The sequence below is a fragment of the Epinephelus fuscoguttatus genome, linkage group LG17, assembly GCF_011397635.1.
Source record: "Epinephelus fuscoguttatus linkage group LG17, E.fuscoguttatus.final_Chr_v1".
Classification (NCBI taxonomy): Eukaryota; Metazoa; Chordata; class Actinopteri; order Perciformes; family Serranidae; genus Epinephelus; species Epinephelus fuscoguttatus.
Window position 1 is genome coordinate 26449740 of NC_064768.1, and position 25369 is coordinate 26475108.

Below are 25369 nucleotides of genomic sequence, written 5' to 3' on the forward strand. Positions count from 1 at the left end.
CCTTGCTTACAGGAAGTTCATGCATAAATGTAGTTACTCTTCCACTATATCAAGGAACCGAGGCGTCAGAATGCACTATGGTAGCCAGGTAGCCTTCCTGTAATGGCTTTATTTCAGGCTTCTGATTGGACAATATCATCTCCTTCTTTGCATTGCTTTAGTGTTTGGGTTATATTGCCGCATGTTAGCTCTCGACAGTACTTATGTTGTGTTTCTGTGTTTTCATTTGGACAGAGATTTTTTTTTTTTTTAAACAGTGGACAGGATTTATTTTGAGAACGAAGGAGTTCCAGTTCCTCTGTTGTCAAGGCGCTTGGCCCACTCCCTCGATGGCTGGTTCTTGTGCCGCTCCACTATCACTGTCGCTCTGTTTTAGTTTTTTTTAGTAATTTACTAGTTAATTAAGTTACTAGTTACTTGTTAGACAGTTTGGGCTCGCTGGGACGCTAACAGAGCAGGCATGGAGCTCTGTGGCCGGCTTCGTAGCACTCCCACCTCCACACTTAAGTTGAAGCTGGCAGCTCCATGGAGCTCTGTGGCTGGCTTCAAGGCTTCGATGCACTTTGAGGCAATTCCACCTCTTGTCTAAACCCAGCATTTTCACTGAGATGCGCTCTCAGGCATCTGTTTTCTGCGAGATTTTATTAAAAACAGTGGACAGGATTTATTTTGAGAATGAAGGAAGGAAAAATACTATTTCAAAAACCTTGAGCTGGGGGATTCCAGCTCCTTCTGTTGTCAAGGCGCTTGGCCCACTTCCTCAGTGGCTGATTCTTGTGCCACTCTACTTTTTACTTTGTCCGCTTTTGTTTTGTTGTATGTCTTCATCTTACTTTAGATAATATCTTTGGCTGTTTATGTTCTGTGCTTGTCTTCACTTGTTCTGTTATCACCTAATCACAAAATAAAATTAAATTAAAAATTCATTAAGAAATAAATTATTTATTTAATTATTACATAAGGAATCAAATACAAATTGGAAAGTAGTATGAAAACTTTTACTTCTCTAAACTTGGGAAATTCCGAGTATTACCATGGTCCAGGTAGTGCAGCGTTTGAAGCAAAGACTTTGGTCCAGTCAAACAAAAGGGTATCCAAGAAATACACTTATTCGCTTTTTTGCCAAAAGTTTAATGGAAAAAACTGATACAACTCTCTGCGTGTTGGGCAAAGCAAAAGCACTGGAAGCAGCTGATTCTGTCCGAATTTAACGAAATTCGCCTACCAGGATCTTTTTAAACCCACTAATTAACACGTTAGATCTCAGTCATTTAACCTGAACAAAACCTGCGGTGTTAAAAAGTTGCCAGGCAACCAGCAGAGACTCCAGAAAGTCGCTGAACTCAACCAAAACTGTCTGACTTACATCTCCCACAAAACCACAGCTTGTTGTGTTTACACTTTGTTTGTTTGTTAACAGATTACAAATACAAGGTATCACATGTTAATTAGTGAGTTGACAAGTTTTTTTTTGATAAACCAGTTCCAGTCTGAACTCTTGTACTGCTACCTGTGTTATAAACATAAATGAATATTGTATATCCATATGTTCTCCTTAGCAAGCTCAAATCAAAGTACTATCTCTTAATATTACCACATGAGAGATACAAAAGATTAAAGAGTAGTAACAAATAAAGACAATTCCTGACTGTGAGATCTTAAAACTTTCTCTCCTTTGTCATCAAAAGCAAAGCTTAAGTCCCTTTTTTACGTATCATGAAATATCAAACGAGAGCTAAAATGTGCAGCGTGCTCAAGAGAGTCAAAAGAAGCACAACAAAAGTGCGCTTTGTTTCCAAAGACACAACAGTTTGTGATGTAGATAAAACAGAACATCAAAGTGCGATTCTTCAAAAGCAGCGTGGGGGGAGAGAGACCGGGAATGGTTTGACCAAAGCTTCCCCCTGACTGATCACGGCAGACAACAATGATTGGAGCCTCTGGGGCCACGCTTCAAGGAACTAACCATCCTGAAAAAGTTCACTGGACCCCTCTGTGTGTGTATGTGTGTGTGTGTGTGTGTGTGTGTGTGAGTGAGTGAGGATGTATGGAGGGGATGGGTAGGGACCACACAAAAGGTCACATGACCAAGTCGGGGATGAATGGTGCTTTTTGGTTGGCCAGAAAGGGAAGTCATGGAAACAGGTCTATAGTCCCATTGTCTAACTGTGAAGCCTATATGTGTGTGTGTGTGTGTGTGTTTCTGTGTGTGTTGGAGGAGGCGGGAGGCGTTGTAGCATCAGGAGAGACCGGCACAGCATTCTTCATTCACAAGCAGAAAACCGCCTCCATCATAATATGACCTTGACTACTCTAGCAGAACAGCGAGCGCATCAGAGCTCTCACACCCCCTCTCATTCCAAGTGGGTGCATTTCAGAGAACAACCACATAAACATAAACTGCCTTTTGTCTATAAAAACACTGACACAGTTCATGTTATGAAGCCCCTCCTTCCTAGGAAAAAAAACAGCCATTAAGTTATGACAAGCTCCAGTTTCTACATTGTGTAACTAATCAAACTGTGCTGCTGCAGGGCAAATCAATAACTCTTCTCCAACACAGCATCATGACAGGCATGTTTTATCCACCACATGCCTGCTAGTCTGCCTTATGCAAGCTCTAATGGGGAAATAAAAAATAATCTGAACAAAAGCAACAGCTGGAGAATCGATTTGCTTTATGCTCAGTTCTTTAAAAGAGGGAAAAAAAACAATCTTAAAAATCGACAGCCTTTTTTTACTATATTTTAACTGGCCACTTCCAGTCCATTCAGCAGCACAAGCGTCTTTCGATTCTCTTAGACTTTAGAAATGCAAAAAAAAGACTGAAATCCCACTTCCTCAAAGTGCTAAAATTACACCCCAGACAGCAGTGGGGAAAGAAACTACCAGACAAAAGGTTATAATGGAAAAGATGCTCACACAACCACAAGTGTATACACAAGCAAAGGACAAGAGAGGAAAAACTCCCCTCTGCAGGGCTTCTCATTCATAAATCACACACAGTGGTTATCGCATCCCAGCTAACCGAATACAGCTCTTGAGGAATCTCCCCTCCCTAAACTGGATTATCGCTGTTCACGAGGAAGATAATGATGCCATGTCTTGTGTGTGCTAATTGAAAACCAAACTGGGCAGGTGCTTTGGGAAGTTACTTCCACACACCCACGAATCCACAAAAAGAGCAGAGCACTCTGCCGACCGGGCATGAGTTGTGTGGAAGTCCCAGAATAGAGCAGTGAGGATTATGCAAGAACAATACTGTAGCTAAAGGCTTAGTTCCACTCATTTTAGAGAGAAAAGACAACTTTTCCATGACAGAATGCCGCAATTACTGCAAGTGTCAGGCTTCATATATTATGGTGCCCATCTTAACGTCTCTTTTCAAAGTGAATAGACACAGATGGAGGGATTGTAACCAGGGTGACAATGCTAGGACTTATAGACCAAAAGAAAAACAAGTGCTTTCACTGTCTGAGTGCTTTCAAATGTTCTTGGCATGCACATACAGTATGTCCCCACCAATCAAGATAGGAAAATTAAACTAATTTGCCATAAAAAAAGGTATTCAATTATGAAGCCTGAGCAGGCACACTCAATGATCCAGCCCTAATCAATGCTTGTTGAGGAGGCTGCAGCATCACTTCCCTACTGACATGTCTTAAGACTTCTATAAATATGCTTGCTTGGAATTTGCATCTGACGTGGTTTTCCATAAAAAGTTCATATTACGGAGTTTAAAAAAATCTTAAAAGTACATCTACTCTTTCTTCCTCATTAAAAAGCCAGAATCTATGAATATGTAAATACTGTTCATTTCAAAAGTTTGTGTACTGGTGGTCTCAGGTTCCCACATCACACTCCTACAACCTATATATTGGACCACAATTCAATTTTAAATTAGCTGTTCATTCAGTTGTTCAATTTCTGTAACCGCTTATCCTGTTGGGGTGGGGAGAGGGAGGCTATCCCAACTGATGTTGGGCGAGAGGCAGGGTACACCCTGGACAGGTCGCCAGACTATCACAGGGCTGACACATAGAGACAGACAGCCTATTTAGAGTCACCAATTAACCTGCATGGAAGCCGAAGTACCCAGAGAAAACCCACAGCAACACAGGGGCAACATGAAGGCTCAATGCAGAGGAGCTACCCCATCCCAGGTTTGAACCAATAACCCTCTTGCTGTGAGGCAACTATGCTAACCACTGCACCATCGTGCCGCCCTTTAATAGTTGTGATGTCACTAAATCCTGCTCATACTGACACATTTTAAGAGATTTAGGTCATGTTTACACGAAAACGATCTCCTGAAAACTGAATTGTTTCTCGTTTTGATTTTGAAAAAAAAGTTCCAGGTTCAGACAACAACGTTTTGATAACAATTGCTGTGCACACAGATCCACAAAAATGACCAAAAACGCTGCAGTATACATGCCAGGCCAGTAGTTGGTGGTGTGACTTTGTAATGAAACAACACATGCCTGTGAACATGCATTCGTTCTACAGAGTGGTGATGTGATAAATTCAACAGGGTGAGCAGCACAAACAGAGCTCGGGAGTCCGCCATTGTTGTTGTGATGGTCGACTTTCTTGCGCATGCTTAGTGACTGGAACCATAATGCCCATGTCCGAAAAGTCTCTGTTTTCAGAGGAACTGCATATTGCAAGTTTACATAACAACGGAGACGGTGCTGTTCCCAAAAAAAAAAAAAAAAAACGCACAATGGAACGGAATCCCTTTCAATCATCATTTATGACCCACTAGAAATTTGTTTTTACTTTTATAGATTAACTATGTTGTGTGGTAAAGTTCACCCCTGGAAACAGCTAACATGGATGTTTTAAATATCCACCAGCCATTGTTACATGATACACTCAACATTTTCTTGTTACAGGGTACTACAAAAAGCATTAATGTTCTACCTACAGTCTTAATGGGGTTTAAAGCTAAAAGGCTACTGGTTCGCTGATGACTAAAAAGCTTTTTCAGACCTGCTTTGTTACATTATAGGAGCTTAACTCCCTCCGCTCACAGCGCTGGCAGGGCTGGCATGTGCTCCATCGAGTTAAATGGGATGTGAAGGATTGGGCATCCCGGGTCAGGGAATTTCCATTGCAAATGATTGCTGAGACACCAAGGCCAGGCTTTCATTTTGCTCAGCGTTTAGACAAACATACACAACCAGAATTGCTTTCAGACGATTCGGTATCAGGGAGAGCCATACAGTTGTACACACAGGAAGGGGGTGTATATCATGCCAAAGCGTTTGTGTTGCAGTGCAGATTTTCCCATGAAACTCCAATGCACAGACAGTTTCTGATGTGTTTGGCGCCATGTGAGAACGAGGTCAACACAGTATGACAAGGCCTATAAAAACACTCAATACTGCTGCTGTGGCAGCGCTCCTGCATGCCATGTGACAGATATTATAATTTTCTCTCATGATTCTTTGGCAGGTATGGTCATGATAAGATCTCATTGGCGTAACGTGATGGTATAAACATGTGGTGTTACCCTGCACTGCTGCAAATATGGCAAAACATTAGTGATGCCATCATCATCTTTGAATCCAAAGCACAAGAGGAACCATTTGTTGGTACAACCACAATGTTTTTGATCAAAAATTGGTCTATGCATGAAATTGTTTCTGTTTTTGTTTCTGCCCGTTCTGCTTGTGAAAAGCTTGTCATGCGACAACAGTTTTGTCATTTGGTAATTTGACTTAGGAAGAAATTAGGAATGCTTGTTTTGATGCAAAGGAGCCCCCTGCTGCTCTCTGGAAATACTTCAGAGTTATTTTCATGTAAGAATTTCATGTAAGATATGAATAGGACGAGAAATAAATAAATCATGGAGTCCTCATGTGCTCCGTCCAATAGGGTTGGGAACCGTTCACATTTGAACAGATACCTGGAAGACTTTGAATTTGCGACGGGTACCCAATGGTACCTTTTTTGATACTTTCTCTGTTACAGTGAGAATGAACCGGTTACAGGGGTGACACAGAAGACTACAAACCAATGTCTGCTGCTCTGCTCTTTTCTAATCACACATCTTCTGTCTCTTTCTATTCAATGTTATTTTAGATACAGACGCCGAGACTATTGCTGCAGCTCGATAGTTCTGGCTCGTTGTGAGGCCAACAGAGCAGGCATGGAGCTCTGTGGCCGGCTTCGGGGCGCTTCCACCTCCGCATTTAAGTTGAACCCAGCAGCTCCGTGGAGCTCTGTTGCAGGCCTTGGAGCTCTGTGGCTGGCTTCAAGGCTTGGATGCGCTTCGCGGCAATTCCACCTCTTCTCTAAACCCGGCGTTCTCACTGAGACACACTCTAAGGTATCGACATTTGTCACCAATGGATTTAACGTACCCAACCCTTCCATTGAGTCATTAATATTAGGGCTGAAGCAAGCAGTCTAGGTGTTGCCGCCCTTTTAATATTTTACATATGAAATACTGGTGATAATTTGTAAGTATTTTACAATGTACCACAAAGATTAAGAGGATGCTTGTGTTACATGCTAGTGTTTGATCTCTTTTGGTTTTTTTAGTGGTATAAATACTCTACATAGAAAAATACTCTGAAGATCTATGATTGTTCTTTTCCTGCCTGCTGATAAGCACACACTGCTCTTTAGCCCTGCAGGTCTTTCTGTGCCATCTCTCTTATTAAGTCACACAACACACTTTACAGTATGTGACATTTCTGCACTATCAACAATTTGGTCTGCTGTGAACTCCTGCTGCAGCGTTGTACACATCATATACTGTATATCTCTTAATGGAAACATGCTCTCCACTTAGCTAAATTCAATAGCTTAGAGGATTACCATCTCCGCTGAAGCATGTAATAACCAAAAGGTCATATCATCATCATAACTCAACAAACCGTAATCCGCCGCTGCCTCTTTAATGGCCTTTAAAGTGTGTCAAGGCCCAGATCACTGCTACCAGTCACATTTTTAATGAACATGCCCTCCTCTAAAGTGCCAGTCTGCCAGTCATTCTGCCCAGCTTTGAATGCCGTGTCACTCTATCCCCTGTTGGGTTGTGCTAGCCTAGATCGAGATGTGCGAAGAGCCTGAGAACATTTGGGATTGATTTGAGGCTATTTTTACTCGTCCTACTTGAACTAAATGGTTCAGACACTCAGAGGGAGAAGTCAGGGGCTGAAAAGGCTTATTGAACTCCTGAACAAAAAAATAGCTGGAACGCTAAATGGGCGGTAAGAGAGTAGACCCTTTAGTGTAGAGCTTTCAGAGACAGAAAAGCACCTTTTAATAGTAGGGAGGAATAAGTGCTATGAGTATATCCGCCATCTATTGCTCTATTATTTACAGGCTACTGGCATTCCAAGGAGGAAAAAATTAACGTGCTGAGAAAGATAAACGCCCGTGTGAACGCGCGCGCCAGACAGGTTTAATAAAAGAAAGGTGGAGTAAGCTGTCTCAAGTGACCTTACACCTTGATAGACTCGACGCACTCGGTAGCAGGCATTTCCTCCAGAAGCCTCACAGGACCACAGCGCTCCTCTCCGGCACAGCAAAAATTACTCCTCTTATTAAACCATAACTCAGGAGGGAACACAGGCCCTCAACAACACTCATTACCTAAGCATATACCGAGCAGGGTGTTGCTGGGCGCCACAATTATGTTCGCACTGATGACTATCATCACAAGCGTAATAAGTGCTCTACGGGTGCACTGACATTATGGAAGATGGTTATGGGCTATCTTGTGGAAATCTCCTGCTGCCATTGCCAGCTCCCAGTGGTATAGACTCACACACACACACACGCTGAGGAGGGAGCTAGTGTACCGCTAGACTGTGTATCTGGTCTAGGTGACTGTGAAAGGATTCAGTCACTTCACAGACCAGCCATCTACTCGCTGTGACTGGCACAAGTGAGTGGGAACAAAGGAGTCACTGTGGTTGTCACACTCGCTCCTCGTTACGCTCACCCTTTGCTCTGCCAGCTGTCTCTCCGTCCCCTCCCACAGTTCCCCTCCACCCCTCCCCAGCTGTGGCTATACATCAACCTACCGTTGATTCCACGCATGCAAACACACCCACTGACACACATGTCTTGGGTGACTTCACCAAAACACACTCTCTTCCTCCCCGCTGGGTGCTCCCTTTGCCCGTCCGCCATACTGACTGACGGCACCGTTGGAGGCACAATGTTATTCATCACAACCATCAGCTCATCAGTATCACACCGCTGCACACAGCCACAACACATGAGCTCATGCTTGCTGCAAATAATATACCGGCACTGATATTCAAAATATTTTCCATGTAATTCTCCTGGTCTAGAGTAGGGGAGATCGGGGATGGTTGTAACGTGGGATAGTTGTCATATTTTTAATTTCTCCCACCTGCAACAAGCTACGAATCACTGGATTCACTCTGCACATGCTTAGTTTAGTCCTTATTCCTCATTGCCTGCTTTGTCTGTGTAGATGTTTTTAGTCCTAATGTTTTAGCCGTTAGCTGCAAGGTAAGCTAGTTCAAGGTTCTCTACTGTCCGATGAACTCCTTGTGTCTGAGACCAAACAATGCATCTTCAGCTACACCACTTATTAGCAGACATGTAATTAGTTTGTATCACATTTTGAACACAGTGGCCTAGAAGAGCTCCAAGATACATCAGACAGTGATAGTGTCACAAACACTACAACCATCCTCTGTCTCCCCTACTGTCTCACAGCTTGTTATTGTTCTCCTGCTCAGTCCTGCCCACTGTGACTCTTTGCCCAACCTCCACTTCTTGCATGCCACACCCTGTCACCACAGTGCCCTCCCCTCTCCTGACAGATGCCCCGTGCCCAGACTTTGGGCTCACCCATTAATTTGCTAACCCCTAAACACTGCCCTCGGCCTCCCACTCTCCACAGCCTTCCTATTATTTATTTATCCCCTGTGTCTTTTTTTTTTTTTTAACCATATGCTACACCCATGCCCTCCCCTCCCTATGTTTACCCACTGACAGGCTCCAGCCCTGCCTGCCTGGTCAGTCACGAGCCAGCTCCGATGCCAGCTCAGCCTCCACCCTCACAGTGTGGTGACTGGCCGCTGCTAAAACACTTTCATCCCTCCTGCGTGCCGAGCCTGAATATTTCAAAGCCATTCATTGAGGCTTTGCTCGTGGTTGCCTTATTATTGTCAAGTTATAGTAAAGCTGTGGGTGGGGGCTTTGCTTGTGGTGCAGAGGCAGCAACAGGCAATGAGGCTGAAGTCGTGCTATTTATGGACTGAGGCATAGGATTCAAAGAAGTTCATTTTTGCCTTTTATGGGTTAATTGCATGTAAACCACATTTATGTGAAACAGAGAGGCGGCGAAAAGGGGGGGAAAGAGGGAAAGAAAAACACAAGTGGAGGGCATTCCTCAGGCCAGGCTTTCATTGCTGTGGGTACGATGTCATTGGATGATGTAATCGGCGCATAGCAGCCCCCCATGCATATATTCACTGAGGACATGGAAACAGACATCAGACACGACATGTTTCACTTGTCAGCCTGCCCTGTAATTGATACTGAAAAACATTAACCACATCGCATCGGGTTGTGCCTGTGTGCCTTGACCTTTCTTGTCACACGTTCTGTCAACAGGAAATGGATTGGTTCACATGCAGATACCGGCAGGAAGTGGCTCACCTTCCACCTTAAGTTCAGAACAGGAGTGTTCATTCTTGCTAAAAATCTACTTCTGAAACCTTGCGCTTCATACGTAGCAAACTTTCACCACATGTCTTAAGACTGATATGCATCCGGTAGCTCTCCCTTTGTTGGGAAAATGCCATTGGTATTTCCTGTGCCTGTCTTCTATGGCAGTGTCTGGGCTGTAAAATGCTGCCAGACAAGTTGGACACGCACACACAAAAATACAAACACAGAGTGTTAAGCTTCCCCTCCAGACAACAAAAGAACAGACACAGCAACAAGCCCTGAAGGCAACATTAAACCCAGCTTGTACGCCATTACAATACCCCTCTTCTCTCAATAGAGAGCCATGCTGAGCCCAGCTGAGCTGAGCTGCACCGTGTTATTCTTCAGTTTTTAACATAGCTGGGAATAAGATAAGGGCAACGTGTAACATCCACAGGAAATGGAAAACACTGATGTGCGGCCAGCATGGACCAGCGAGGGTGACATGGGGTGAGGCAGGTGGTTTACAGATGGGGAATCTGCTCAGGCCACAAAAAGCAACAGAATCCCGAGCTCAACACAATGGAACGATTGAGTCCGAGAGACAACAGCACACTCCTTGATGTTTGATCTCAGATGGTGGAGGAAACCTGTGTGTATAGACACAACAACGGAGCCAGCAGGAATGGCATGAAGTAAAAACACTGATAAGTCTAAAACAGGGAGAAGAAAACTCAAGTGGTTGTCCTATGGGTGTCTTCACAACAGAAATACGCTTACGTTTTACTGTTAATATTGGTTTGAAGCGAGTCAACGGCCTCATCAGGCAGAAAAGGGACGAATAAAGGTTTGATGAGTTGTCTGTATGTGTATATAAACACCCATTTATACGTGTCTGCCATGCCCGATAAGGGAAATTAAAAGAAAATAATCTAAAACCCCCATTTTCAAACACTGTTGACACAAAATAGACACAACGGCATACTGAAACATGGTTCCTGGCACAGAGTAAAGAAGCTATCTGTGAGCTCTGGTTAAGCTTCAACCGCTGACCTGTTGATCTTTGAAGGCATCAACATCCCCCTGAGCGAGGCTCCGGTGAGCCCGCGAGAAGTCTTCTCCATTCAGTGGTTGTTTTCCAGATAAATTACCCCGCCACAGATCACATTAACTCGTTGCCAACAGGTGATGAAATGCAGCGTCGGGGTGTGAGAGTGATTATGGCTTGTTTCTACTGGCTGGTTGGAGCCAACAGAAACAGACTTCAGGCTGCTACTGAGCTGTAGCAGCAGGAGAGACAACCACTGGAGCCTTGTGTAGGTCGATATATTCCAGATGCCCTGCCTAACACTGCTGCTGCCGCTGCTGGTCAATGTGTGGGCAGCAAGGGTCAGGAACTGAGCAACATGTATATGCAGAGTCATTTAGATGGAAATTTCCTATGAGAACATATAAGTGAAGGATGGAGAGGAAGCAGAGAAGTGATAGATGGATGAGAATGTGAGGCAAAAATGATAAATAAAGGGGGATCAGCTAGTAAAGTCTTACAAGTGGGGAATGAAGACAGATTTTGAGAGCAAAAGAAAGAGCGAGAGAGAGGTAGATATTAAAGTGTCTTGTTTCCGAATGCCCCTCTGTGTTTTGATTTATTCAGAGACTCAGAGGCAGCCCCGACATAAAGCAACACACCTTCAATCCAAGGCCCGCAGATCCCCAGCCGGAGAGACCGAGCGAGCTGGTGACCTTGGCATGTTATGAGAGGCCCTCCACTCCTCCTCAATCTCCACTCTCTAGAGAAAGCCTTGACTAGTCTCACGGAAAACACTGCTGTGGCACGATGGCATCGCAGAGGCCTGCGTCGTGACAGAATGGGTTCAAATCCTTAATCTCAGCCCGTCCATTAATTATGCAATACGTTTAGCTACATGTTATTGCACCGCACGTCTTCCGCCTACCATCAAGTCCTCTGAACAGAAATAACTTGAAATGAATAAGCTTACTGCAGCCATAGGCAAATGGGTAAAGTATCTAAAAAGAAGTGTATTTGTCGTGAAGCTTGTGAGGCAACAACATCATCAAAAATATCGAAGGTAACTAGGGCTTGGTTTCGTTAAAAACGATACCAATACCAGTTAAAGTGATACAGATACAAATAAAGTACTTCACTTGATACCTTTTTTCTTTACTTCCTTTTATATTTATCTTGTGAATGGAGCATTCAGTAGGGTAAAATACCACCAGGTGCCACAGTATAGCCACACTTTAGAACATTTTGATGGCATCTTGGCATGCTGGACTGTCAACTTCATCAAATACACCCCCAGAAAGTGTGCTGAGCTTTGAAGCCAATTTTTGTAATGGCCAAAAAGTGGAGATGCATCTGTCACGTGATGCCCTGTGGCCCAAAAAGACTTTTCCCATGGACCTACACTGCAAAAAATGTCTAAAAAATGCCCCCAAAAATGTATCTACTACACAGCAGTTTTTTCAGCTTCATGCATCACTGAGCAACTTCCATAGGAATGAAGAGGCCCCACTTCTAATGCTGTACCCAATTATCTTTCTACTCATTATACCACAGACTGTATGGGTTGTAGCTGCTGCAGTAGTGCACCAATCACACTTTCCAATCAATCGATGGCGACTGGCTGCGAGCAAAACAAAAAATATCAAATGCAGGCATCGTTTGACTGGAGAAGTTCTGATACTACCTGGCACTGGGATATTTTGGTCGAAACCTTCAAAGGTTTCCAGTACCGATAACCAGCCTCAGAGATAACGTACACAGTTTAACATTTTGCCAGTGTCTTTCGTGTATTTTTGCTTCCCTACGAGTCACAGCAAGGAATAAATCAAGTCTTAACAGAGTCATTTTCTAACCAATACATAAATCAAAGCAACTTGAGACTCTATAATCACTGCTTAGATGGACTCCTAAAAACAGAGAAAGAAAAATGGAGAGAGGGAGCACAAGAAAACAAGGGAAAAACAATACAGACAGAGTGCATGTTGGCAATTAAAGGGTAAAACAAGAAACAAATAAGTCTGTAAGGTTTCTTAGAAACAGTGTCACACCCCCTCTCCCATACCCAGCAGAACAACAGGCTAGTTTTATTTCCGCTCCATCTCACTGAACTTCCAGTCATCCGTATGTGCTGTCCACTCTCATCATGGGACTGCGTTGACAAGATCATAGTTGTGTGTGCACCTGTGAGACGCAGGGAGACAACATGGGGCCGACCTTTTGATTGACCCTGGCTTCAACATGTGACTCAGTCAGACCTTTCCTTTTCTTGGAAAAAAAAAAACAAAAAAACCTCCTTTTAATCTCCCCTCGTGTCTCTCTGTAGTGGTGTATTGTACATGATAACCGAACATGAGAGACTGAACTGACTTTGCGACCAGTCCCAGTGTCCACCCTGACCTCTGAGCACCAAACTGTCAAAGTCGTGTTGTTTTATCAATTAAAAACAAATCAACGTGACCATATTCTACTCCAGTAAATATGCTGTTCTTAAGTTTTCAACTTCAACAGCTTGTCATCCACATTTTTACCATAAGGGCAAGAATTGTGGGTTATTCCCTCAAGCGAAGTCTGCAGCATTTACAGAAAGGGCACATGTAAAAAGGCTCCAAAAGTCAGCCAGGGAGTCCTTAAGCACTTGCTGATTTTACAGGGCGACAGCCCTAAGCCCTCAAGGACTTATCAGTGCTTCACTAAAGTAGGGCCCACTCTTCACTTCCATTACTGTAACTGCTCTGCCTAACACACACAGTACTGGGAGTTAAAGGCACAAGCCTGGAAACTTTCGGTGCTCCGCCAATTTAGCATTTAAACAGTCAGACTCACAATGGACAGCATTGTTTTCCAAACACTGACTTATTTGTGACAGCCCACCACAATATTTTTCTTATTTTTACTATTAAAAATCCAACAGTCAATAAAATCAATTAATTGAAAATGTGCTACACTGGCTTTGATGCAGTGGCCTCTCTTAATCTGTGGTCAAAACTCTGTAGCGTTGCTTAATGTCCTGCCACAGCACTATCTGATTGGTTACATGTCACAAGTAATGGCTTATCAACAATGACAACAGCGTGCAAAGATGAACAGAGACAAGAGCTGCTCTGGTTAAAGAATGGACTTGAAACTGTGTTTAATGTAAGACAGCAGAAACACTGAAGTTGAGAAACATTCAATGTTTCAGCTGGTAAGATTTTGCCATTAGAAATAATAGTTACTGGATTTAACTTCAGCTGTATGAGTATGAGAACTGCAAAGAGAGAAAGGAGGAGTGATGCAGCACCTGGACATAGGTGAGATAAAGGACAAGATGATCATAGTTCATAGAAAGGCAGCGCAGTGACAATACAGACATTTCATACACATGACCTGCTGATGGGCATGTAACCCTTGTTGGATCATTCATTGTATGAGTGTCGTTCATACACATAACTGAGCTACCGCCACAGGTATAATCTTAATCTGTGGCAACACTGGACAGTTTCATCATCTTTTTACATCCAAGCCTCCTTCTTCCTTGTTAAAACCTGGCGCCTACATTATCCACAATGCAACCCAACCATCAACAATTCTGTTGGAGTCTAAAGCCTCAAGCAGAGATGAGGAGCAGGCTACAGAGGTCTTGTAAGCTCACTTAAAGTCCACACTTCCAGATTCTTTTTTAAGTTTCCAAACTTGTAGTCTTCAAACCCAACCAACTCTGCCTCAGTTGATATCACTCGAAGCACTTTATCAGACTTTGCTCAGCTCCTTCTGGAGCCACAAAAAGCTTTATCTAACTTAATTCACGTATAGTACACATGACATGTCCACAGACTTTGGTGTGAAATTGGTTGACTTCCCTTTAATGAGTTTACATCAGTTATAAGATGAAGGTAAAATGAACCTGCCAGAGATTGTTATTTAAAGATGATGATGCCTGTTCCCTTCATGTGCACTCCACCCCACCTACTTTGGTACTTTAATGTAAGTGGAGCAGAGCAGTGAATCTAATTTACTCCTTTGGTTGTTCCATGCTTCTTTTCTCAGCTGTTTATACCACAGAAGGTGTGCAGGTATTTTCTGTTAAGCAGGGAAAAAAAAGAAATGCTGTGACATTTCAATTTTTTTCATAGCAAGCATCATGAAGCATGACATAAATGCTCCGGGGGACATGACAACGTCTGCCGTTGGGTGTAAGAGTAAGTTACTGTTCGTCTCACACTAACAGCTCATAAACTTTCTCTGTCATACACAGTGTGAAAGATTACAAACAACACTGTGGCAACGTCACGATAGAGTGCTTGAAAAATATGACATACACAGAGCGTTCATCAGACATCAAACAGAAAACTCATCACCACATGAGACAAACACTTCCCTGAACTAATGGTTCGACATAGATACCAAAAGTCAAGTGCACACTTTGGGCAGAGCAGCGCAGGAAACTAGGGCACCTCTATTGACTCACACTCACTGAAGACAGTAACGAGCCAGACTGTCAGTGGAAAGGCACATCGTAGGGCCAGGAGGGATTCACGCTGATCATGGAGGGATTTAGCAATGATCCATTTGTGCACCTGATCAAGCATTGGTAGACCACCTGGTCGTATCTTCATGGACAGGGAGAAAGATGATGAAACACAACGGATGTATGGATGGATGAACTCATGGATGAATGGATCAAGAGATACATACATGTACAAATGAAAAGAAGATGGATTGAGTGTCAGACATGTAGGGGACTTTGACAGCAACCATCCATATATATACTGAGACACAGATCAAGTGGAGACCCATACATGCCTCCTAAAGGGCTGAGAGACAAACACATACATGCACATACGCACATGTGCAAGGGAAAAGCTGTAATTAGTTTACAGCTGAAAAAAACCTGCATTTAGCACCTGTGTCATACTCAAATACCAGCATGCAGCTCCTGTGAAAGAGATGAGCCTTGGTGAAAAATAAAACAGATACAGCAGCAACACAGCACTGAAACTCAGCAGATCTCTGCAGCACATGTGCAAACATGCCATAAATCATATACTGTGTGATGTTAACACTGCTGACACATAACGCGCAATCCTACTACAGCAGCTGCGCGCGGTCTAGTCGACCCTGCATGTAACTCGACAATCCTTACAAAGTACCAAACTCTAAGTGTTAAGTCAGTTCAAGCCTCTCATGCAGCTGGAGTGGGGATATACTGGTTAGACAACCTACCTATTTATCCTACTGGGTCAGTAGGCTCAGGGACTGAGTGCCTCTTAGTTGAGAAATGTTAAACACCACAAACAGACAGAGGAAGAGAGCTGGCTAACCTCTCACTCAGTATTTACAAAGCTCTGCGGCAGTACCACAGCTGGAATGCAGCGGGCAGAGCGAGCACGCAGGGGGAACCGTATCAGTTTCTGGGTCATCTAGGGCAGCTTCACTCCGCATAAAGTCTAGACTTGGACTGAAAAACACACCCGCAGATGCTCTCTGCTTATTCATATTCTTAGAACGGATGGACTCTGCACTTGAACAACAAAACACATACATTTATAGAAGCACGGGGGTAAAGGGTCGTAATACATTCATGAGCATATTCCCATGCGCAGCCGCTACAAGATCACCATTCCTCATAAACCAACAAGTTCTTTTAAACAGTTTCTCGTCTTTATTGCATGTTTTTTTTTTTTACAAGTGAAAGAGCTGTTTAGCTTTGAATTCAGCCCAAGGCAACAATCAGTAAACTAAAGAGCAGAACATGGCAGCAGTACCTATGAGATCTCCTCTCACCCACCTATGTCTGTCTGGCTGTCTGGCACCTTCCCATCGCACCTTCGGTACCTACCTGCTGTTTTAATTAACTGTGTACCACGGGGAGCAATTATGCAGGCAACATTCATCTCATTTGGAACTGCAAATTAATCTAACCTCAAGCTGCCAAAGGACAGGCGCACCAGTTTTTCTTCTATAAGCTTTTTTAATGGCTGTTAGCACAACAAGACCTAAAAAGTGGCAGAGAGATGACAGGAAACTTTGGGCCTTCTGGTTTTTGGTGCTACCTGAATGACACAGTGCTTAGCTTTTTGGAGAAAAAGGGGGAAATGAGTTCATTAAGATGGACAGATAGCAGGCCGGGCCTACACATACATGAAGGGGAAAACAATTTACATACCTCCATTTCCCTCAGGGAGCAAGAACTGAGAGTGAGAGAGTGGATGGGGGAGTACGCTGCAATGTGAGAGTGAGCAAATGAGAAGAACGTGCGAGAGATGGGGAGGCTAAAATGAGAAAGACGGTAGGATCGCATGTGTGAGAAAGCAAGTGTAAGAGAGTAAGCTAATGAGAGGAGGATAACAAGCCGAGAGGGGAGGGGAGGGGAGGGGAGGGGGCTCTGACAGGCGAGAGCAGACAGAAATTGGCAAGGTTGCACTTCAGGAGGTGGTGAGAGGATGTCAAACAGTAGGCTGTGTCAAATTGATACAACACCAGGATCTTGTTGCAACTCAAAAAGCGAGGGCAGGCACCCATCCTCTTCCAAAAAGTACTCGGAGCTGCCTCTCATTCTCTGCCTCTTTGTGCTAATCTGATTTCCTGGATTATGTTTCACTATTTAAAACAAAGCAGAAAAGCGCTCAAGTTTAATTCCATCAGCTTGTTTTGGCTTATGTTGCAAGTCGAGGCTGCTGTATTTTACCTTCTCACTTTTCATCTGCTCTTGTGTTGCAACACTCCATTTCTACCGCTGATGTTTAAGACCCTGTAGGGATGAAGAAATATTTATTCGGGCAAGCCAGCTAACAAGAAATGGAGGTTTGCTGTGGCTAATAAAACTTGTTTTCGCATGTGTGTGCATTCCTTTTGACATGTAGGTCCCTCTGGTGGCTGTAAAACTGAAATATAACGCTTCTGGCATGCTCCAGTTCTGGACTGGACAGCTACCGGCCAACGCTGCGCACACACTGAACCTCACATGCCGGTTTAATGGAAGAGTGCGCTTCAGTTCGTGGTTTGTTCCAAAGTATGAGTTGAAAATTGCGTTCCTTGAATGCTGAGGCTGTGCCAGACCTGAATCTAAAACCAAACATCAATCTCTAAGCCACTGTCGACCACAGCTACACAGACAGGGTGCACATATAGGCCAAAAGCTCACAATGCAGCACAGAATCTCTCAGTTCAAGTTTGTCACTCGCATCAAATAACACTTGATATCCTCATGGACAACTACAGCAAGGAAGAACCAGACAATAACCTCCAACTTTCTACTTGGATGACAATCCCAGAGTGGCACTTGAAAACAAACCCCCCCATACATCCCTTCTCGACAAGCTCTTGAGAGCTGCCCTTATGTCAGTGTCTGAGACATGGCTGCTAATGTGCTTCTGTATCTAGGCTACTGTATGTTTGCCTGTGTTTACTGCCGAGTTGACACCGTGATGCCGGCACGCGTGCGGTTCCATTACAACGGGGATATCTTTGGTGGCTAACAGGGCATGTAAATGGGCTCTCACTCCATCAGAAGCTGCCTGGAGGGGCAGAGGGAGCAAGAGAAGACGACAGCGTAGCCTCGGGGCTTCGCTGATGTGAGGAGGAGAGAGCTGAGGCACGCTGTGTGCCACAGAGCAATGCTGTTGTGGTCTCTTACTGGTTAGTGAGTGATCACTGAGGAAATATGGAGGAACGGTTCTCAAAGTGGGGTCTACTGACAACCACGGGCCCTTTAAACACCACTGTGGGACTGAGGGCATAAAGAGGAGTAGTTCTCATCTACAGCAGTGATTCCCAACTTGTTTTGTCCAACGGCCTTATCAGGCCGGCTCCAGAGCCTTTTTGATGGATGGGGTGGCGTCATGAAAGTGCTCAAAAATATTCTACTACAGAGAAAACACAGCAGCTGTGACTGCACACGTAAATCCATACATAGATACACGACATAGTAGCCCTTGGTGTTGGCTAAGTTTACACTTGCACGTCTTGGAGTGTCAGAATTCAAACTTTAAACACTTAAATCATCACTTTTAGCTTTCGATTTTGATACCCTAAAATGCAAATTGACTCAACTGGTTGGTTGGAAACTTGGCCTGTCGTAGCTGTTATGTTATTGTGGCAATAAATGTACTTTAATTCAAGCATTACATCAATGTTGCATGTTCATTTTCCTCATAGACACAATAATGTGCATATCTTTCTTTCAAATCAAATCTTTCGTTTTCAAATTAGTTGAGCCACTCCACCATGTTTCTATGTACCCCTTGGTTACGGCAGAAGCACCCCCCGGGGTGCACCAACCCCTGGTTTGGCACTGCTGATGCACAGTATTAATATTTCTGGGATTTTGTTGGAATAAAAATAACAAAATGCCTAATAAGAGAGCAACTCAGAGCAAAATCTTGTCAAACAGAGTGCAGTGGTTTCATATCTGAGAGTCACGTCTGAGGGGTATCAAGACAACAAAGTAGAAACAGTCAGTATTATTAAATGCCAAAGGAAGAAGATCAGCCTTTGGATGACTAGTGTCAACCCGCAGACAAATGCAACCTGTGCTGAGGGGTCGCAAGCCACAGAAGTTTGGGAAAGACTGTTATGAATTAGGGGTCACATGTAAACTTGTAGGCAGACCCTGATGTGCAGGAGGTGTGTTCAGTGACTAGATGAACTGTTGCCAGATCATAATGCATCTTGCATCTTGATATCTTTTCATTTTCTGGTGGCACAGAGCTCAAACACTGCTGCCTTTAGCCTTCCCTCTTCTAATCACAGGCCCACGGTGTGCCCATGCATGCTGGGCTGGAGTTACACACCGCACACCATTAAAGCAGCTCTTTAATTAGCAGTGGGGAGAAAACGGAGGCATTTATAAACGCAACACTTTTTTTTTTTTTTTTGCATCAAGCAAACAGCATGCACTGAACAAACAAGCCGGGGAGCAGCAGCAGCAGCAGCCTCGGCGTCTTCTCTGTATATCTGCAAACACAACTTGCAGCTTCAACGCACACTTGTTTAACAAACCACAACTGCAAATAAAAGACGGTGAATTTGATTTTCACTGCAGTTCAATGTCTGAAAGCGGAGCTGCGATGCTCCCATCAGACATGTCAATAATGAAACAGAGCAGCGCCCAGAGCCGCTATGGCCACTTCACAAAAGTAAAGCCAGAGCAGAGGAGACATACACAGAGACAAGGCAGGAGGAGAAACACAGTATTGTCTCGCTGCAATGTAACACACACCGAAACGCTTACTGAAGCTGAGGCAAAGCGAAGCCCTCAAACATCGCGAATCCTCAACATGAAGCACAAAACGCGGAGGAAGTGAAGCTGGGAAACGCGGCTCAACACCAACATTAGTGCAGGAGAAGAAAGCTTTGACTAACCTGACGGAGCGAGGACACTTCTTCCACTAAAGCGCTGATGTCCGGAGTTTGCGTGTGTGCGTTGTGAGTGTGTGTGAGTGTGTGTCACTCTGTGGTGTTTTCTCCCTCCCTCCTTCCCTCCCTCTCTTTCTCTCCTCTGCCGTATAGAGATAGTGCTGATGTTTCCACTTCCTCTTTTCTTCTTCTGCCGTCTGCTGGCTGGCTTGGTGATGCCAGACAGAGGATGCATGCATACATGGGAGCCCCAGCTGCTCTCACTGACTCACTGGTGAACGAGTGAATGGAGACATGTCATCAGATTTAAATTAAGGAGTCAGTGAGATACTTTTAGCAGCTCTTAGGCCAGTTAACAAGCTACAAACGGAATTAAAATAGCAGGTTGATCATTTAATTTGAACACCATAGTGTTTGGTCAATAGGTCTAATAGTTTTCCTCCAGGTGTGAGTGACGTCACCCAGCCACCTGAAGTTCAACCTGTACATTAAGAAGCACATGACACATGAAACATGAAGTGTCTCTTAGATATGTTTCTTACCATTTTTAATACGTGCAAACAAGTTGTGTGTTGTTAATGTTATAATATGATGAGTGCAAGCAGTGGCACTGCCAAGGGGTGGCCAGAGGAGGCCACCACCTCTCTACAGTGCTGTACACATGCCACATCTTTAACACACCTGGAAAACACAAGGTCAGGCGCTGGGTGCTACTTTTGCACCTTTTTTGAGACAGCTTTCAAGAGTGCGGCGGTAGATTACGTCTGAGGTTGCTAAGTAACCTTAACTAGTAGGGGAGACCGGGGATGATTGTAACACTTTTTGTTTGAGCAAGTGTAACTCAGTGGGGTTTTTTGTTAGAGCTCTTAAATTTTGATACATGCTACCCATATTTGTCTGCTATAAATAACACACACTTTGACCTCTATTACACCATCACAGATTATGGAAATGAATGTCAAATACAAAGAGGTATATTGTTACAACGTACCCCAGTACCGGGGTGAGTTGTAACACCAGATGGGGATGGATGTAACAATTAAATTATTGTGCTTCAAAAGATTCACAGTAGGCTAAATGTATTCAAGCACTTTAATGAACAATAAAGAAGGAACAATAAACTTGTAAAAATACAATAATTATAATATTAAAATAAATAGAAATGTATAACATAAATACAAAAATAAGTACAATAAAATAAAGAAAAATATATAACATAAAATAAATAAAATCAAGAATAATAAAGTATTAACCTCTGTGTGTGTGTGTGTGTGCATTGTAGCCTGAATGAGGTTGACGTTTGAACAGCATTTTAACAGTTGAACAATAAACACTTTCGAAGAGTTACAACCCTCCCCATGCCTAGCAGCCATGAAAGAGCTAACCGTTTTTAGCATTTAGCTTCAAAGCTAGCACTGATGAAACATATCAAATGAAACTAGAGAAACTACTACTTGAACCTATGTAAGTGAAACAATTGTGCATACAACACAATGGACACTATGCAAAAAACAAGTGTGATGAAAATGTTTGGTGTCTCACCTGAAAAACTGTTTTTTGGCTCTAGAACAGACAAATTTTGGACTCAGAGACATGCGGCTTCACCGGTGAGCTCCAATTGTAAATGGGCATGGATTATGTTGATGATGTCACCACAGCTCGTTTCTAATTGGCCAAACTGAGAGTGTCACAACTATCCCTTTGTTACAACCATCCCCGGTCTCCCCTACCATATCATAGCCTATTTACTTGAAATCTGGAGCGCAGAGCTGATCTTTCTCCAGGCGCTGTTTTTGTGTGGGCATATTGTCTGTGTGACAGATTAAAAGCTCCAAAATGATCAACTTTCCCATATTAACCATATACTGATATAAGGGAAAGATATCTGTCAGCTGTGATTGGTTGTTCCTCGTCATATGACATGTGGTACCTGCTGCTGTGTTCCAAAAGTTGAACTCGGCTTATCTCAGGGCGCAGCCAAAATGCCCTGAAAAATAGGCGCTCAGGAATGCATACGCGCCGCAACAGTGTCATTCTGGTATTTGAGTGTGCCTGCCGTGTAGCGTTATTGAAAACAATGTATTTGAGTGCACAAAAACCGAGGCATGTACGTCCCCTGGGCTGCTTTCACACCTGCTCTCTTTGGTTCGGTTCAATCACACTCAAGTTAATTTGCCCCCTAAGTGCGGTTTGTTTGGGCAGGTGTGAACACAGCAGTCGCGCTTGGGTGCGCACCAAAACAACCACACCAAGACTTTCTTGAAGAGGTGGTCTCTGGTGCACTTTGTTTGAGGTGAGAACGTGTTCAGACCTGGATCTGAACCAACTGCAGTCACATGACACATTGTTTGGGTTAAACATGAGCATGTTACAGCACAGTCCTGGAGGATTATTAATGTGCACCTCCTCCTGTACTGCCTTAATATGCACATTCAGCACATCCAGTGCATCAAAACATTGTTTTCTAGTTGGAGCCGCACCTCGTTTTCAAACTGTATGGTTTGACTAAAATAAACAATGACAGCAATATAGTCCACGATGAGCAGCGCTAAAATCAACCTGCATAGTTGTCCCTCCACTGTGACATTAGAAAGTGTCACATTTATCTCGCTTCTTCAACGTTTTGTTTACTTCCTGGATTTTCCTGCATGGAAATTCTGACCAATCGAGAGCAGCTTTCTCGCACAGGGCATTTAATCTGGTCCGCTTGTAAATGCTTCCGTGAGAACACGAACCAACTCTAGGGAGTTATGCAACTTTGTAACAAAATGAGTCCCTGATTTGGACTAAAGCAAGACAACTCTAGGTCTGACAGCACCCTTAACAATCACTGACCCCATTAAAGCTCATTAAAACATACCTGTGTTCAACAGTGGGACAGGAACATTTAGTGGTCTTTCTGTTATCAGGTGCCAGGTAATGCAGATGTGTGTGTGTCTGTAGAGCCTCTTGCAACTGCTGAAACATGCCTGTTCTGTAGTTCTTCTGTAATGGAGAATATATTGTCTCAGCAGACCCTGCATGTAAGAGAACTATGGTGGCCATTATGAAAATGCAAATGATCCCTTTTTAAAGCCAGTGTCTAGTTTGTCTACTCTGGGCTACTGTAGAATCAACATGGCGGACTCTGCGGAGGAGAACCTGATCCACATGTAGATAAACAGCTCATTCTAAGATAATGAAGCACAACAGTTCTTATTTTCATTATTATAAACTAATGAAAACATAGTTATGAATATTATATACCATCTCTGCCAGTAGATGCCCCCACATCCCACACACTGGACCTTTAAAGCTGTAGGCTAGATTTGTCTTTTTCAAGGGCAGGAGCACTACTTGAGTTTGTATATGGACGTTTTAATATAGTTTTGTTGTCATGTCATGCATCTCCCCTGGTTTTTGGATTCCTTGTTCACTAAGAAGGCATGCGAGAAAAATAATGTTCTCTTCCTGAATTCTACATAACATAGGGTGAGAAGTTGAGATAATAATGGTAATTTGGGAAGTGAAGTATTCCTTTAAGAAAAAGGAAAACTACCCATTTGAGGAACAATGAATCCCCCCACAGATGTTTATACAGATGCATAATACATTAAAACAGGATTGTTGTAGAACCCAAAATGTTAACTGTACCAGTTTTAGTCTATACACATCAGATAATAAAAAATATTAATTCTAAATATATTAACCAAAATCAGTATAATATATTAGTGTATTAGGATTCCTTAACTCTCATATTGACATTGTTTTCAACAGACTGTTTACTGTAGAATTCCAGAAACTCAGTAATTGCTCATTGGTTTTGGTGGGCCACTCCAAGATTTGAAGTAGCCCCATCTGGCCACCCCTATGAAAAATTTCTGGTAATGCCACTGACTGAAATAAGAGCACTTTAATCCTATATATATTTAGGATTTTGAAATAATATATAATTACAGTGTTCAAAAATTAAATTGCGGAAGTTAAAATGAGACATTTCTGCATGTTTTTAGTAACTTAAGTCCCTATATGTCTTTTAAAAATTAATAAACGTGTTTCTAAGTGTTGAATCATCAGTGTGGGAGTGCCAGACCACTTCCCAACCACATCCCATTTATCCAGAGCACAGCGGAGACTGTTTTCACTTGAACTGCTGTTTTCACTGAACATCTGAGCACCTTTTTTTTAATACCAAAAAGAGATGTGTAGCCAAGTTTTGAAAGATAAATTTGCAATTTGTTGACTGATTTTTTAAGAATGTGGTAATCCAACCTATAGATTAAAATGTTGCCCTGAGCTCCCCTGGTGGATAGCAGCCTTGCCCACACTCTCTTGACAAATGTGTACCAGAGAAAAACGTGGATATACAATAAAATCTATCTGAATAAACGAACAAACAATTGAAGGCGTCTTTTCTCTCTACAGTGAGTGACACAAAGACCTGACTGCCTCCAATCTTGCAGCCAGACGGCGAAGGCAAACAGGAACAATGACTTCAATAATTCATGGTTATTGAACGCTCTGGTCTCCACACACACACACACACATACACACACAGAAGTGTTTGCAGGGTATGATTATGACCTTCTGGTGTTACATTATAACAGTGGTCCTACACAGCATAATGTTACACTTTCACTGGATTTCATTGCACAGGACAGGACGCAGGACTCTATCACAGAGCACAGCAGCATCGAGCCCCATGAGGCCACTTCCCTTTAATTCTTCCAGTGATGACAGACTGTTTCTGATATTAAACCCAGAGTGTGTGTTCCTGAGTGAAAGAGAGAGTGAACAGTGTATAGCAGACAGTCCTGCAGCTCATCCTTGTCTCCGCTCAGCAGGAGCAGCAGGAGGAGGATTAATACAGGAACACCGTCCATCCTGATAAATAATCTGGAGCGACACACCCAGTAGAAATCTCTTTGTGTTTTTCTCTCTGTCACGAACACAGGATACAAACCTCTGCCTGTTTAAATGACAGCCTGTGTCCTTCACTTAATTCTTAAATTGACTACAGTACACATTGTACATTGGCTGTGATAGAAAAATAAACTGATTTAACTCAGTGTGACATTTAAGTGCAGCAGAACATTTTGGTAGTAAACAAAAATACTAGTTTTAAACAAGTCTTTGTTTCAGCACTTGAAGGTCACATTAGATCCAACCAGTTGAACAAAACCCTTTCTTTTTCCTTTATTCTGCTCCCATCATGGAGTTGTGGCGACTTTTGCACCTCTGACTTAAGGGCAGCTCGAAGAGGATGTAATCTTTGTGCCTGAGAACAGCAAAGAGGCAGTGGAGTGGTTCAAAGCCAGCTCATATGGTTTAAAAGCACTGCTGCACAATGCATTCATTTAAGTGCCAACTCACAAT

At 43.2% G+C, this 25369-nt stretch overlaps 1 protein-coding gene across 1 annotated transcript in view; it reads right to left on the reverse strand.

Annotated features, from left to right (window-relative positions):
- elmo1 (engulfment and cell motility 1 (ced-12 homolog, C. elegans)) overlaps window positions 1-20166 on the reverse strand; it is a 145969-nt gene extending 125803 nt beyond the window's left edge. Inside the window, exon 1 of the mRNA XM_049601787.1 lies at window positions 20021-20166. The gene's annotated coding sequence lies outside the window, so the exon portion shown is untranslated. The remainder of the gene's footprint in view (window positions 1-20020) is intronic.
- Between the last annotated feature and the right edge of the window lie 5203 nt (window positions 20167-25369).